The sequence below is a fragment of the Oryctolagus cuniculus genome, chromosome 2, assembly GCF_051225735.1.
Source record: "Oryctolagus cuniculus isolate XC-2025 breed Fujian yellow rabbit chromosome 2, ASM5122573v1, whole genome shotgun sequence".
Taxonomy (NCBI): domain Eukaryota; kingdom Metazoa; phylum Chordata; class Mammalia; order Lagomorpha; family Leporidae; genus Oryctolagus; species Oryctolagus cuniculus.
This window is the reverse complement of record NC_142868.1, coordinates 147,891,399-147,908,749: the sequence shown is the minus strand read 5'-3', so window position 1 is coordinate 147,908,749 and position 17,351 is coordinate 147,891,399.

Genomic DNA, 17,351 nt, shown 5'->3' with positions numbered 1-17,351 from the left:
AAATAATGCTGTACCCAACAATCTCTGTATCTAGTCTTTTTTTCCCCCAAAATAGTCCTGGGGTCTGAGCTCATCAATTTGGATGGTCACTTGTACTGACTCCAAATCTCTAAAAATTTTAGGAAGAACAAACTAGTTAGGTACCCTTCTCCTACTTAACTATGCAGCAATGTATTCATTATGAAATGGATTAACTATCTTAGATGTATGAAGTGGATGCAAGCAGGTGAGTGTGTGTGTGTGTGTGTGTGTGTGTGTGTGTGTAGTTTCAGTGTTTTTAGGACAAAGGATCTGCCAATGAGAGAGAAACTCTGGGGTCTTGTTAGTCCCTGCATTAGTAGAAGATGAATGGCAGAGGGTTCTTTGGACCTAATACTTCATAGCACTCAAGGCCTATTCTTCTCTTTTCCAACATGTGGATTTTTGAAATGATAGATCATAACGATAGGCCCAATGCGTGTGGATGCGGATTGTGTGCACTTAATATTTCAGAAGCAGTGTATGCAACCTAATCCAATCACTCTGAAAAATGTGGAAAATGGAAAGGCATAAAGAAAGCTGCTGGCATAAAAGAGAATAAAGAAGAAATATTGACAAAGCTCTGTATGGATTAGACAAAATATATTCATGTTGCATTTGAATATATATGTATATGTATATATACATTCTGATATGTATATATGTATATACATTTAATATATGTATACACACACATACATATATAATCAATGTATGAAAACAAATCAGGTCACAAAATTACTTTCTTTGAAGTTAAAATAAATGCCTATCTTCCACTGTGGGTTTTTGTCATTGCCTTTATAAGAATCTTGGAGAATTATGGAAGATTTTTAATGAATCACAACCAATACCTCAAAAGTATTAGCAAATACTAGAGAGGGAGCCTAGCCAATAGATAAATTTACAGATTCTGGAGCCAGATCTGGACAATCAGGTACACATTTTAGCTCTGCCATGATCACCTCCTTGTCTCCAGCAAGTTATTTATCCCCTTTTTTCTTCTGTTCTTCTCTTTGTTCATCCATAAAATGGGGAGGTGGATAATAGACTTCTTAAATATTTGTTTTATTTATTTGAAAGGCAGAGTTACACAGAAGGAGAGACAGAGTGAAATCATCCATCCACTGATTCACTCCCCAAATGCCACAACGGCGGGGCTGGGCCAGACTGAAGCCAAGATCCAGGAGCTTCTTCCAATAGGTTTAGGGACCCAATGACTTGAAGCATCCTCAGCTGCTTTTCTAGGCACATTAGCAGGGAACTGGATCAGAAGTGGAACAGCCTGGACTCAAACCAATACCCACATGGGATGCCCATATTGCAGGTGGTGGTTTTATGGCTAAGCCAAAAGACCTGCTATTGATCAGTTAATATTTGTTTTTGAACTACTTAGAGCAGCCTTGATACATAACAAGCACTATGGAATGAATGAATATACACCTATGTGGTATTTATCTAGGAAATTTTATCAAGGGAGGCTTTGAAACCTTCTTTCCCATAAAAGCAGAACGTTTCATCTCAATGATTTCATAGTGGCAAGCAACTGACCCACAGCCTAGTGTGCATGTGGGTAATTTTTTTGTCCTCTGTCTTGTATAACTTAGCCCTATAAACCTAGAACAGAAAGGTTACACCCTCTTGGGTTTGCTTCCCTAAGAGGATGCCCTCCAACTAACTGTCTCCTGGAAATAATTTGCTAGTCACCCAGCACTCTAGTCTCCCTGTAATGTCTTCCTCATCTTTCTCATACCACTTCATGACTTAGCAAAAGAAATTCTGGGAGTTAGAGAGGCAGAAAAACTTTCTCCAAATGATAGTGAAAAACACTTGGTGAAATACAGAACAGAGGATAGGAAAAAGGGAGAGAGCCTACACCAAAACCAACCAACCAAACAAAATATCAATCAGTATTGGGCCATAAAATTTCTGAGACTCAAAAATGAGACAGACTGAGGCAGAACCAGTTGTGAATGAGGAAGCACAGGCATTGGCTATCTGACTACCCTGTTCCATTGGATACCCAACAGCAACACTCATTCAATTCAACAATGTTTGTTAAGTACCCATGTGGACACCTAAAATCTGATCAAAACAGTCAAAAATCTCTGCCTTTATGGAGCTTACACTCTACAGAGGGAGAAGCAAAATTATAACCAAATAAGTAAAATATATAGTGAGTTAAGTGATAATAAGGAATAAATGGGGGGTGAGGAGTAAGCAAGAAGGTTAGGGCTTGCCTGGTGGCAGAAAGGGAGTTCATATCAGGCACTCCCATTCCACCTGCTATATTCTAGTGTGACACGGTCTGTAGGGGAAGAGGGTTTATGCCTAGAACACTTGTCTGATCCTATTTTAATTACTGCATTAGACTTTGCTAAACACTACCATTAGAAGTTTTCCAGGAATGGGCTTTTGACACAATGGTTGACATGCCACTCGAGATATTTGCATCCCATGTTGGAGTGCCTGGGTACAAGTGCCTGGGTTCAATTCCATCTTCCTGCTAATGTGCACTTTGGGAGATAGCATAGGATGTCTCAAGTGTTTAGGTCCTAGTCACCCACAAGGTAGACCCAAATGGAGTTCTGGGTTCCTGGTTTGACTTACCTAGCCCCAGGCTATTATGGGCATTTGAGAAGGAAACCAGCAGATAGAGGATCTCTTTGTCTCTCCCTACTTACATCTTTCAAACAAACAAAAATTTAAATAGTTACCCACACAACAGAGTCCTACCTTGACTTATCCTCTGCCACAGACTCCTATCTTGTTTGAAGAGGAAAAGATGTGCCAATAGTCCCCATTATATGACCATGTAGCTTTATAAGAAGAGAAACGGACAGACACACACCTCTCTCTTGCTATGGAATGCTCTACACTGCTTCAGGACTTGGCCAGCCAGAATGCTAACACCAGAAGCCAAACCAATGGGTCTGCCTTATCTTAGACTGTGAACTTCCATTCTAACACTCTCTTTTCTTCAAAAGATAGTTTCTCTCTGATCTTCCATTGCAGTAACAAAAACTGACTCATACATACGATTGTAGTCAAGCTTGTTGGGTCCATTAAATTATCATATTTTTATATTTTGATAGTATGCATGAAAATGGTGATCTTTCAGCCTCATCCCAAAGTTAAATAAATCCCTTAGCCGGACTAAGGATGAAGCAATAGAGATAAAATATAATGCTTTTAACATAGTTTTTAGAAGACAAGGAAAATGCGAAATTGTGCTATTACTCTTCCAGTGGGACTAGAATCAGCCTTCAAGCTCCTATAGGCAAGCCTGCATCCAACCAGAAGATAAAGCTGCTTTGCAGAGAAATCAGCTCCTCACAAACCCTCAGCTACATACTTCAGGGTCAGCAACCTGTGAAAAAGCACTTTTTGGAAAATAAAATATGTAAATAGGATATTATAAATGGGATAATATTTCTTACCCAATACTGGTCCTCAAGTGAGGGGCATAATAATTCTACCTGGAACCTTAAAAGTAAAAGGCTTGATATCAGCCTGTTAAAATAGAAATGTTTCATCTCACAAGTGAACTGGATGTCTCTGTACAACTGAAGTCTTGCAAAATGGCAACTGAACTAAGTAAAGTGATTGTGTACCAACAGACCATAATGGTGCTCCTGGAGTAGAAAGGAATTCCAGGATACTGAAAAAAGGTGTCTGTGAATTGAACTTTCCTCAATAATCCATTATAATTTAAATTTGCTTCAGCAAATCATAGAAATCTACCCAGTATTGTTAGAAATCTTGATTATGATTTACCAACAGCTTGAGAGAAATACAGAAATAGATAACTGAATTTTGTAGTGATCTTCAAGAATTTTCAGGTCATTTGCACAAAGTGAACAATAAGAAGGGACTTAAAAGTGTTTCTGGAAAGTGGACTTAAAAGATAATGTATATTTTCTATGATTCCCTGAAACAGCCTTAAACTGGATGGTGGCTATGGCTACATAGGAAAATCACAGAGAGGACAAAGGTTGTTCTTCAGTGTATTCTAGGGCAGAAGAAGAATATTTGGCTGAATTCTACTTTCTCTTTTCCTTAGATCCCATCAAATGAGTTTATGTGTAGAAACACAACATGGAAGTTTCCAAGAAACACGGTGAAACAATGGAGATTCTTGACTTCAGATCTAAGATTAAGTATTTCCATTTTGTGGGTGCTGTGTAGAAGCATTTTTATCAAAATATGTCCAGTACATGGTTTTCCTGCATTTTAATTTTGTTTTGCTCTCTTAAGTGTAGTGGCTTAAAAATTCATTGTTGTACATAGTTAAGCACATTCCTCCTCATCCGTACAATCTTTACTGTAGTTGATTCTAGAGATGCATACCTCTGTACTGATATTCCAATGCTTAAGATACTTGCTCAGTGTTCTGAAAAAAAAAAAAAAAAAAAAAAAAAAAAGAGGAGTCAGTAGATACAATCTCTCTTCCCTACCCACTGTCACACATCACAACTGTTCAGGCCAGGAGTAAACCAGCTGCTGCAGATTTTTTCTCCCAGGAATTTGAAACAGGGACATTAGAATCTTCTTAGATGTAAGAATTGTGAGCTAAAAGATCATACAGATTTGCAGGATAAGGCCACCATTTGAAGGTATCCATAATGGGCCACGGGTAAACAGATGTATGAACAAGTGAAACTGATCTTCAGAGAGAAACGAATCAAACACGGAAACAACAGAAGAAAGAAGAGTTTTTGGGATGACAGAGAGGAATGAGTAGTTGCTCGATTCTCCACTTGTATGAGGCAAAGCTCTATTAGCACACAGGTTTCATGAGACGCTCAGGTAGCCTCTTAATATAACCTACTTTTTTTTTTATTTATAGATTCTCCTTATACCAAATCCTAAAAACAAGTGTCAAGTAATACATAGGTACATCATGGCACAGACTCTTCAGTATATCTTGCCATGGCTCGAAGCGCTACACACCATCTTAACAAGGATCTCATTGCAATAGTGTTGGAAAGTGTAGACTACCCAGGAGTTCAGAAGATGAAGATCTGGCAGTGAGGAGGAGACGCCACAGTTTTCTGGGAGCTACACATTAGACATCTCAGAAGCAAGCGCTGTTCCCCTCCCAGGACTATTTCCTGAGAAGTTAGCCAGCAAGCATGTCAGTGCACTTAGGCACCGCAGTGATAAGCACTCTGTAAACCCAGAGAGGGAGATAAAAATCACTAAGGATGATGAATGCTAATTGCCATCTTCATTTGTAGCACAATTGGCTTTAGAGAACAAAGTTAAGCATCCCTTGATCCCTGGAGACAACCCTTTGGACTGGGATTTGAAAAGCATTACAAAGGCCTTTATGTAGAAGAAAAACGGAGGAAGCATGCTTGTGCCTATCATAAAAAAAAAAAAAAAAGACTCCTTCTGATTTACTAATCATTCCATCAAAAAACAGATGGGAATTCTGACACATGTGGGTATAATTAACGGATAAGCATTTATGAATATCCATATGTGAATATGGTATGGATTTAATTGTCAACATTCATTGAACAAACATTTAGGGTATAGGAGATTTGGTTCTGAGCTCTGCTACTTTTTAAGCCATCTGACTTAAATTTCACATCAGTAAAATGGAGATGACAATATCAACTCTGTTGGGTTGGTGTGAGTTTTAAATGATATGATGTCTACAAGGCCTAGTGCATAGTAGGTTTTCAAGAATGTGTCAGGCAATCTTACTTGATGCCAGGTACTTTTATAGATTAGCCATTAAGAAAATCTTGAATGTACTTTATATAGTTCTTACAGCCATTTTAAAAGAATTCCTTCCTATGCTATCAGATTTTGATATATCTACTCCTATCTACATTATAGTAGCTACATAATCTACACTACCTTACCCAAGTAGCAGAATGTGAGGGAAGAGCTTAGGCCCAGCAGGTTGAAAATGGCTTCTGTGTACCTGTCATTATGCGACCGGCTGGAAATAATAACCTGGACCAAGGCAAAGTCCGTATGATTTTAAACATCACCAGAGTGCTAATGAAATTCCTCATTTTCTGATCATGAATTAGGACCAAACTGGCACCTAAGAAGCTCTCCTAATCCTCTTTCTAAGTCACATCAACATGGTATTCTCCTGCTTTTTCAGGACCTGTGCTTGAATCAAAAATCAGCTATCAGCCTACTTGCGACTGTAGACTGCACTGCAGAGCAGTTCTCCTAATTCACACATTTCCCACCCTCAGGGGCCAGATGTTTCCCACTTGCCTCTCAGAAACACTACACCAAGACTCGAATAACGTGGCTGACTGTCCTCCAAAACTCTGTCCTGCTATTTTAAAAAGGCCTTCATCCTAGGCTGAACCGAGCAGTACCTTAGTCAACGTTCCCCCATTAGCTCTCCCTTGCTTCTAAGAGGAGCCCTCAGCCTTCCTCTCCCACTCCACCCCACCCCAGCCTCCCCAAAGACTAAGTATGAGATCACTCCCCAAGGATCCTCCTTCATTAAAAAGGCAATGTGGAGCTTCCAGTAAGAAGCTTCTCTTCGACAGCAGACCAGAATGTCAGCGCGAGAACCCAATAAGATGTGCACGCATATCTAGCAGTGGTGTAAAGGATAACAGCTTTCCCTGGGCACAGGTCAGGGAACTCTGGTATGGAGAACAGGTGGGCTACCTGACAACCAGCAGGCAGCCTTGCTTTCGACCACCGCCATCTTAAATCAGGATGTTCGGCAAATCATTAGTGTCTGCTAGTTATTAAACAGAAGAAAGTTCAAAAGCCCACGCATGTTTTTCTCCCAGCTTCCCAGGTGGTAGCTGTCTCAAGTAGCAACCTTTTCACTTTATGCAGCAAGACTTGTAAACTTCCCGTGGCTAAAATCGTGTTTTCTATCCAGGCGCAGGCAACTGAGCGATGGCCTCGCAAGACAGGCAAAACCCATCCATGAATCTCTGTGTGAGGAGCTGCTATCCCCTCTCCTTGTAGGTTTATTGTTTAAATTACTGAAATGTACACAAATGACTGCATCTGAAGGTGAAATTTGGTGGAAAAATAAAGATATAATAGACTTCTTCCTTAAATAATTTCCTGGTGCGCTGTCTGAAAAAATGAAGTGAAATTATATGATGTCAAAAAATCATGTTTCAAGATGATTGACAACATGTGAATGTTTTGCATTGTGAAATGAGGTGGAAAATTTTAATTGCATGATGGGAGGACATAATATTTATTAGAACCTTGTAACTACACAGGACTGCAATGAAGAGGACACAATTTTAAATTTGGCGTTAATACGTCAAGTTTAAATCTTAAATGAACATGCAGAAGTAAAAATCTTTATAAAGCCTTTTCTAAGAGTGTGTGATTAAGTTTTCAGATCCTAATAATCAAACAGGATCAAGGACATGCAGGACCCATCCACACCCTGAACCAGAGGTTCCTAAGCCTGCATTCATATTCCATTTTGAACAGTGCTGCATGCCTGGGTCACAGGGAGATAAAGTTGATCTCGGGCCTATAGAACTCACCTGAGAGGTGGTAGCTTAGCTAGGAACCCAGGATTATAAAGAATGTAGGAAAAAGACAAAAGGGCTGGAAATGAAGAGTAGGATTGCAAAAGAGATGCAGAAGACACTACAAAAGAAACTGGCACAACAAAGTTCTAGTATCAGATTGTCTTTACTTAACCTTCGAATGCCAACAATCCTGCTAAGGGTGGCAAAAGGCATCCGCATTTGTTGATCTACTTGTCTATTATTAAGACCAGATCATGCAACAAATGATACAAACGGTTCAGCTCCCTCTGAATGACTCCATAACTCTCAAGATCTTGACAGTAAAGGAACCAGGGTTCTGCTTCCCCAGGGGGAATGATGGTGCTCAGGCCAAGGAGGAAGCAGCCTTCTGACTCTCACAGAAGTCAACAGCTTCACTGGTCAGTTTAGGGACTGAATGGATCTCTGCCTCTCTTCCCATCCTGCTCCAAACTCTACCCCTCAAAGACATGTTACCTCTTAGCTACAAGAGCGGCAGCAACTAAATGTCAAATCAGGATTTTTCTCTTTCCTTTCTTTACCTTTCTTCTTTTTTTTTCCCCCTTTTTTTGACAGATAGAGATAGTGAGAAAGACAGAGAGAAAGGTCTTCCTCCTGTTGGTTCACCCCCTAAATGGCCGCCACGGCCGGCGCTGTGCCGATCCAAAGCCAGGAGCCAGGTGCCTCCTCCCAGTCTCCCACGCGGGTGCAGGAGCCCAAACACCTGGGCCATCCTCCACTGCCTTCCCAGGCCACAGCAGAAAGCTGGACTGGAAGAGGAGCAACCGGGACTAGAACCCGGCACCCACATGGGATGCCAGTGCTGCAGGTGGAGGATTAGCCAAGTGAGCCACGGCTCCAGCCCCTCTCTTCCTTTCTTTTTCTTCCTTCCTCCCTTCCTTCCTTCCTCCCTACCTCCCTCCCTTCCACAAATCTCCCCCTCCCCCTTCCCTGCTAGAGATGTCTAAAACTGCCAACATCAAGACTATCACTAAGATTGTGGGAAAAGAAAAACCGAAAGACAAGTTGTCCTGCTACCAAGCAGGAGAACACGGGAAAGCATCCCTCACTCGCTCGCGCTCTCCCTTCCTCTGCGGTTGACACTGTGCTTCACGTGAATATGGCAAGGACATAAATCACTGAGTTGGAAATCCTAGAGGGTCAGTGAATGGGTCTATAACTAGTGGAGCAGAAGAGGTCAGAAATTAAAATGCTTAGCAGTGAGCAATAAGAAATCTGAGCAAGGCTCAAAGAGGACTTGAAAATAGATACTTTATGGCCTCTTTCTTGCAGAATTGAAGAGATGAGCTGGGAGTAAAAGAACAAAGATTCAGCCAAGGAAATAGAAAGTCACCATCTTGTGATTAATTATTCTTTCACAGCTCGATATTTTGTGTACTCTCCTTATCCCAATGCCATAGGTACCTGAGAATCAAACATCTAATGATACGCATACAAATATACCCCTTCTTTTAAAGCAGTTTTGATTTCCTGGATGTGATTAGTGAGTGGAAAATTTCAATCTGATAAATGCAATAATATTTTTCATATAGCCTCTGCATGCATTTGTTATCCAAAATAATTTTCTTTTCCAGTAGTAAGAGTAATTGCTCCAGAAAATGAACACCTCACCTCTTGTACATAAAATGTATCTTTCCCTTTCCAGAGAATAGAGTTTAAGTAGTATGAATGCAAAACTTCACAGGTTGCTAAATTGCAAGCCACTGAAGACTTATCTTCCACCTGCTCATATTGTTGGCTACATTCTGATCAGAGAGGGAATTTGCGTCTCTGAACCAACAGATATAAAGTGCACAAGAACATCACAAAGTAATTACGAGTTTATGACATCATCTTAATATTACAAAGGAGAGAATGAAAGACCCGAGAGAAGCGTACGATTTCCCTTTTGGGAAAACATTAATGGATGCTTACAATCTGTTTTCTTTTGTTTGGATGTTACAACCAATAATACACTTTTATGTCTATAAATAAAGACTAAAGTTGAATAAATCCAACAAACCCCTGAGCCTGCAGCTTGGGATCTTGATTCACATTCAAGGCCAAGATTTATGAGTCACTTGCAGAGAATAAGTTGAAGCTGCAAGATTTGGGGGGAAATTATTCCACATGGCGATTATTTGGGGGAGTGATTATGCATGCACACCTGATCGCAGTGTCACCTGCTCCAGCTCTTCCGACATGATAAAACATGGCAATTTTCTCTATTTCCCTTCGCTTGCACAACAGAAACTGATGCTCACACCCTTACACCATTCATTTGGAGATGTGCATTGCTGGCAGAGGCACCAGTCCCTCTGCACTTTAGCTCTGACTTCTGGAGGTGCGGTGTGATGATTTATGTTAATGTCTTGATGACTGGGAAGGGAAATGAGGAACCCCAACCCTAATGACCGATGGCAGAAAGCAAAAGCTTCATGGAAAGAGATCTCCCATCTGCACTGGATGGGCTTTTTTCTTGGACAACAACAGCTGTCTCCACCTTCACTCTCCACGTACACGCTCTACAAGCTTAAAATTATAGCTGGGCCCTTCGGGAAGGTTCTTTGGGGGTTTTCTAGGCCGATTCGCCAGTGCAGGCAGGCTCCCCTCCCTTTCTGAAGCTCCCTGAGTGTCTTACCTCTCTTTAAATACTTGCCACACTTGCAGTGATGGGGCCACAGCCACCTCCCCAGGCAGTTCACTTCAGTGCCTAATTGCCCTTACTGGGAAGAAATTTTTCCTAATGTCTCCTAACCGACATTTTCCCCTTTCCTTAGTTTCAAGCCGTTACTTCTTATTAGACCATTCTCAACCACTGCAAGCTATCCTCTCCTTTCCTTAAAATGATTATTGCTCAAATATTTGGAGACAGTTAGCATAGCCGTCCATCTCTCGGGCTCCTTTTCCCGAAAGCTTTAAATGTTATGTTCCTTTAACCTTTCTTTATAGGTCATCTCTTCTAATCCCTTTATCTTTTTTTGTCACCCTTCTCTGAGTTCTCTCTAATATACAGTATTGATGTTCTCTTTATAATGAGGCGCCCCAAACAGTATGCTGTGCTCTGTAAGGGGCTGTGGGGAGAGGTGTGCTCCCAGGAACGCCATTTTCCTATAGGCAACACCCCCCGCCCCGGCCCCGCCGCCACCTCCAGTGTGCTGCGTGCCTCAGTACAGCATTCGTCTCTCTCACAGCTGCACTACATTATCTAAATACACTATCAGTCCCAATTCCTTCTCTCATTTGTCTCTTGGAGACAGATTCCTCTAATGTAGCGTTTTCCTCTCCTTACTTCCCATCCCTGGCCCCTACCCAGGGTGGTTCACAACTCGAATCCAAGACTCCTTGGTGCCTTAAAAGAAAGCTTGAATTCCTTCTGTTATCAAGGCTCTCGGCTGTGATAAACTAGACACAGGTACTCATTAGCTGTGCCCCTTTTATTTACAATGCCATCAGATTGGGTTTATTTTTACAGCGCTGTTAGAGATTAAGAGCAAAGCTTCTGTCTTCCACACATTGGCTTTGCTGTGGGTTAGGACCTACGGTGCCCCACTTCATTTCCTGAGACCCAAGCAATGAGCACAGAATCATTTCTAGTAAGTTCTGACTCTGATTAAAAAACAATCTTTATGAAATAGAAGCTAATAAAATTGCTTTCCTAATTACCCTGAGCTAGTTCATTTCCCAGCAAATATAATAAAATAGAGTTACTTGGCTCCGATTCACAAAATCTGAACCCAAGCTCATTATTAAGGCATTTAGCAGGGAAAAAAGCATGTGTGCATAAGATGCTGTCCCATCAAGCAGAATGCAAGAAACCTTTTGAAGTTTAGACCTTTGAAGTTTGAAGTTATTGCAGCATTTTTTAAAAAATGCAGGTATTTCTGCAAGGAAAAAAAAACACAAACATATATATATATACACACACATTTAAATTACTGGAGCAGAATGCCTACTCTAACATAATCTTTGGAGGAGGGTTTTTATTGAGAACAGAAAATCTTTCTTTAAGAAAAATATTTAGAGCCCTTCGCATTGTACGCGCTAATCTTTGGGGTTATTGTACAAGGCAACAAGACTTTCACGTAATAGAAGAGAGTAACTCACATCCCAAGGCTGTTTCTGCCGTGACTCAGACCACTCACAGACCTCTTTCATCTATGTAGAGCATGAGCCTCTGATGACTACACATGCATGGCCACGCTCTGGATTTGTTTTATTTGCCTTTAAATGCCCTATCGTTCATTAACACGGACACGATTTGTTAATATTTCTAACGCACGCATGAAGACTCCGCAAACGGAGGCTTAAAATGCTCCTTTCCCAGGAGGTAAAAATACAATGACCAGAATTAAGAAAGACATTAAGAACAACATATCTATTAACAAACGGGATAGTTACGCGGCAGAGTCAGGTAGGCCAAAGGAAGCATGCTCTCCTCTGTTTGGAGGATGGCACACCCATTTGATGTGCATTGCCATAGGGTTACAGCTCATGGTAACCATAATACTGAAGGAAATACAGCCAGGACTGCCGAACGTGAGCCAAGCCCTAGAGCCAGTAAAGGGGACGCTAAAGTCTTCTTTTCTCTTCTTCGGGCATTTGCCTGAAACCGGTCTCTTAACACTCAGTCTCGCAAATCTGAAAGGGAAGGAGAAATTGCTTCTGTGTTCTACCAGGAAGTGCAGATCTTCTTGGGAAAATTTGTGAAATTCCACCCCCTGGGCAAAAACCATGGCTTTTTGTCAATATGCCCCGGGTGGAAATCTGACATTTCCATAATGATATGACAGATTTCCATCTGGGAAAAATGCCTTCTGTTTTCACAATGAATTTGAAGCAAGAATGAAAAATCTTTCACTTTGTCTATAAAACTATTTAAAAGGAAAAAAAAATCTGCATTTTTCCTACCTTGAAATAATGGAGCAGGCACTAAACGAGAAGAATCTGTAACTATTTTGTGCTCAATCAAATCATCAGTAATACTTAAAAAAAAAGAGAAGAAGGGAACTATGTGCAGGATAAATCCTTCTGGACAAATTTGTTATCGCTTTTGATAGTTACTAGCAGATGAAAGTAATAATGTATATCTAGCAATGAGCGCCCGTGCATGGACATACGCAGCTGGAATCCAGGAAAACAGTGATGGGGCATCAGTTAGTCTATTTGTGAAACTGGTTCTAATTGATTTGGATGAGAATATCATCATATGGATTGAAAATTTGCTGAAAGATAATAAACAAAGGATAGCAATGAATGAAAACCAAAGGGGACAACATCGGAATTAATGTGAGTTTTGATCTCATTTCTCACATTTAGAAAAGCAATAGGAGAGGAGCAACCTGGACACAAATGGAACATGTGAATGTTGTCAGTGAGTGGTGCTACAGTTACCAATGAGAACTGAAAAATGGAATTTGCTTAGAAAGTGGCGGGGGAGGTGGGGTGGCAGAGAGAGGGGAACACAGACACAGAAAGATCTCACAGAGGCTGGAACCAGAACGTGATGGGGGAGAACAGCAAGTACACAAAATGAAGGAAAGTCCACTGGCTTCTGAAATTCCTCTGTGCCCTGCAGTTTGGGCTGCTGGCTGTCTTGTTTTGTTTGCCAGGTTAGGGTGGGTGGGTGCTATTGTTTACGGCCCCTCTCGTCCTGAAGTTGTGTTATCTTCTTTTCTGTGCCGAGTTAATTAGCCCAGACACTCTGAAACACGGGATACCTTTTCATGCTTAAGAAAACAAACCTTGCCCTTTCTTCTGTGGCCACCTCCACCCCAGATGGCCATGGGTGGCGGCGGCGGTGGTTGGCACTTACACATGGCGGTGTGGTTTGTTGATGTTTTCAGTGGAAACTGCAAGTGTTAGACCATCCTGAGAGTTTGAAGGCAACTGACCAAATGAAGGCAAACACAAAAGGGGAGGGCGTTTCAGAACAAATCGAAGGTGAAAGGAGTGGAGGGAGTGATTTGCTTGGAGAGGCGAGGGTGTCCCGATGATGAGCACCAGGTCGGCATGCTGAGAGAAAAACGACACAGACACTGCGAGCGCGGCGCATCCGGCTTGCCGGCACATCCTAATGAGCACGATGGTCAAATGCCCTGGGTTTGCCATATGTTGTGGCCATATGCATATCTGGTGAACCAGATGCCCTGCTTTTTTTTCCCCATATTGCGCCATTTTTCTCACAGCATAAAGACATGGCTTAAGTGGGAAGCAGGAGGGGGTAGGGGGTAGACAATGATAGCTTGTTATTCCAAGAGGTTGTAGGACAGAAAACATCAGCAAATCCATCCATAGACCAGTTCTGTTCTCAGATATTTAATGAGCACCTACTAGGTCGAAGGAGAGTTTAGCTCAAGCCAGGGTGGTAAGTACTTCTGGAGTTACTGTCATAATTTCTCTCAATAAGCTCTCTTGGCATTCAGTGAGAAGGTAAGCTACAGGGAGCCATTTCTAACACTTCCAGAGAGTGTGAGGATTAACACGGGACAACTCCTGCACAGCAACTGCTCAAACTGTTTCCTCCCCCAGAAGACCCTTTCCCTGTCCCATTTCCACCTCTTCTGCAATGCCCACTCCTCCGTCACTCATTTATCAATATTTTTGACCACCTTTTAAACTTGTCTGACACCACTGAAGACGCTGAGGATACCCCAGAGGGCAAAGAGGACAGGATCTACTCTCAGGGAATCTACACAGACATTAACCAAATAACAAAGCAGAATTACAACTGGAAGATATGTCATCAAGGAGAAGACAAATCATCAACTAGAAGCTACAAGAGCGTGAAGCAAGAAGACTAAGCCTTGTCCAGGAAGAATAAGGATGAGTTACCTTGATGGCACTTCCTACAAGGAGCTATTTTTGATTCTTTAAGCAAAGCACCAAGTATGCAAGTCACGACACCCTCATCCTACAGCACACCATTAAGCCCTTAACAAAGTCCATTCGTGTTATTTCCAAATTTGCCTGACTTTCCTAATCCTCAACAGCACAGTTCCATGTCACTTCCTTTGCATTCTTAACAGTGCTTCTCGCACTCAATTAAAGTAGGTTTAAAAATATTAGTTGAAGTATACCAACATCTCCATTGCTCACCAAGAGATAAAAGAAATCAGAATGATGTCAAACATCAGATAATCCATAAGTCCTCCTGGCTAAATATGGCCACTTTTCTGGCTCATACCATTACCTTGGTGCTTCTCACAAGTTCCTGTTTGTCCAGGTGTATCTGTCTTCTCCCCTGCTCTGTCTCTCGGGGACAAGGGTTAGATCTTCATGAAGGTGGTCAGGTTTCAGCTGCTGAGAAAACACTTACCTTAGTATGGCACCATCTCTGGCACCTAGTAGATTCTTAGCACAGATCTCTGAAACGAATCTATCAATAAGTAAATAACATAAATTTCTCCTTCAAGTTAGTGTCCCTTCTCTGGCTGCTTGCTTGATGCTGTTTGCCTTCCCCATGCCTCCCTCTGATTGAATGCGTGCATTGAAGGCGGTCAACCCCGGGCCTTGGCAGTGCGTTGTTTCAGGAGGCACCATTCTCAGCTTGCTCCATGGAAATGGATTCTCTCGGAAGCACCAGGTGGGTTACAGTGTGAGAGATTCCCCTGCAGTGGTGCCACGCACAGGCCCTGGCACCTCAGCTCACAGAGAGGAAGGAAAAGCTTAGAAGAGTTGAAGGAACTGCCCCAACTTGAACAGCAAGCTCCTGGCAGAAAAGAACTATTCTTCAGACATCCAGGCCACTACAGAGAGTTGGCGTCTACGTTTCAAAGGAAATGAACTTAAAATCATTCATTTTTAGCATTTTTTACTTTCCTAGGAGTGAATGAAGCCACTGTGGAGCACCAACACAGCCAGGCTTGGGATTATTATTTACATGGATTTCTGTTGTGACCTATCGTCAACGGATGTCACTCAGCCCAGGAAACAGTCTCTCATACATGGCAAACGCTCCAGGGCTGACAATCAAACAATCAAAAGCCAGACTTGCTTTTAGCCATGTACTTCCTGCAAAAGAAAATGGTAAAGTAGGTTTAAAAATTGTATAGGTTTGTGGGTTTTTTTTTTTTTTTTTAAGATTTATTTATTTGAAAAGCAGGCGCAGAGAAAGAAAGAGACGTTTTCCATCTGCTGGTTCATTCCCCAAAATGGCTACAACAGCCAGAGCTGGGTTGATCTGAAGCCAGGAGCCTGGAGCTTCTTCCAGGTCTTGAAGTGGGTGCGGGGGACCAAAGACTTGGGCCATCTTCCACTGCTTTCCCAGGCCATATTAGAGAGCTGGACTGAAGCAGAGCAACTGGGACTCAAACCAGCTCCTATATGGGATGCCGGCACTGCAGGGGATAGCTTTACCCACTGCACCACAGTGCCAGCCCCAATTGTACAGGTTTGTTTCAGGGCCAGTCTAGATATCTTTGCATTCATCCTGGCTGATTCTGATTACAGGATGAGCAGAGAGGGGGCATGGGCAAGGGCCGGGCGGCAGTGGTCCCTTCAGTTCCCCTAGGAGCCTAGGGGCAAGGGCACTGGTGTCAGAGTAGAATTTCCTCCTCAGTAATGCAAAAGAAACAAGAGTAGAGCCTCAGAACAAACAGAAGGCCTCTGTGTAGGGAAAAGCACAAGTTGTAGAATACAAGACTGTTCTTTGAAATGACTTGAGGAAAACGAAAATTGGAAAAAGTGCAATCAGGTTGTCATCCCACCTTAAATCCCCAACGTGACAGCCCCCTTCCCGAGGGTTCTTGGGCTCTGGGTGAAGTCGCAGCCCGGCCCCAGTCAGTGAGGACAGGATCCAGGCTCCTGTGTCTGCCCTGGCTTCGGTCACCCGGCAGGGAAAGGCCCCCTCGGTGCGCAGAGCTCTACCCACCAGCGCTGGTCCTTTCCTGGGCAGATTCTACAACGAGTTCCCCCTTCGCTTCCTTCAGGTCCTTGTAAAACACGAGAGCTGCGTTTGATTTCCTGTAAATGGGTCATTTTTCAATTCTTAATTTAGAAACCTCACTCTTAGGATTTTCTGCTCTGGGTATCTGGCAGGGGGTTGGGTGAGGAGAGTGTCAGGAGAAATTGTATACGGCAAGTATAAAAACATATTTAAATTTTTCTATGTTTTAAGTCCGTACGTTATGTATCAGTGAAACAGCATCAGTTCCTGAACACTTTGGTTTGGTGTCTTAATTGGACATTTTATAGATCTGGAGGTCCGTGTTCAATATGTCTAGTGAGGAAAATCTAACTAGCCAATAACATCAAAACAGGGCTGGAACCAAAAGAATCTTTTGTACCTGGAATCCTCCTGCTCTACTTCGCTGTCCTGTTTCTGGGGGGAGGGGGCGGAGAAGGGGTGCAGCCCCCGGCTCTTCACCAGAAAAATAAATGAGGGAACTGAGGCAGCCAGGGCAATACTCAGTTCAAAAAACTCCAGTGACCTGAATTTCCCAGACTGTACGTCTAATAAGCCTCTTACCTGCTAATGGTTCTAGTCTCCATGCCCCTGTCGGTTTGGGGTTTTCTAACTCATCTCTTTTGAGGCAGAGGTTGGCGCATGCGCAGTAGAGGAAGGGGCTGGCGCCGCCTTCCCCTTCAGGGACAGAGCCAAGAACCCGACAGCCACAGGACTGCCCGGAAACAAAGAGGGCAGTTTCTACCAGGCCTCTGCACACGAGGCCGGCGTCAGTCCGGATGCCTGGAGGCAGGCGGGCAGACCCTCGCCTAGCTGTGGCGTAGCACATGTGACCCGTGGACACCCTGTCATCACTCAGGGAAAGCACGCGAAGAGTTAGGCAGGGCGCGGCAGGAGGCACAGGTGTCTCCAGTCAG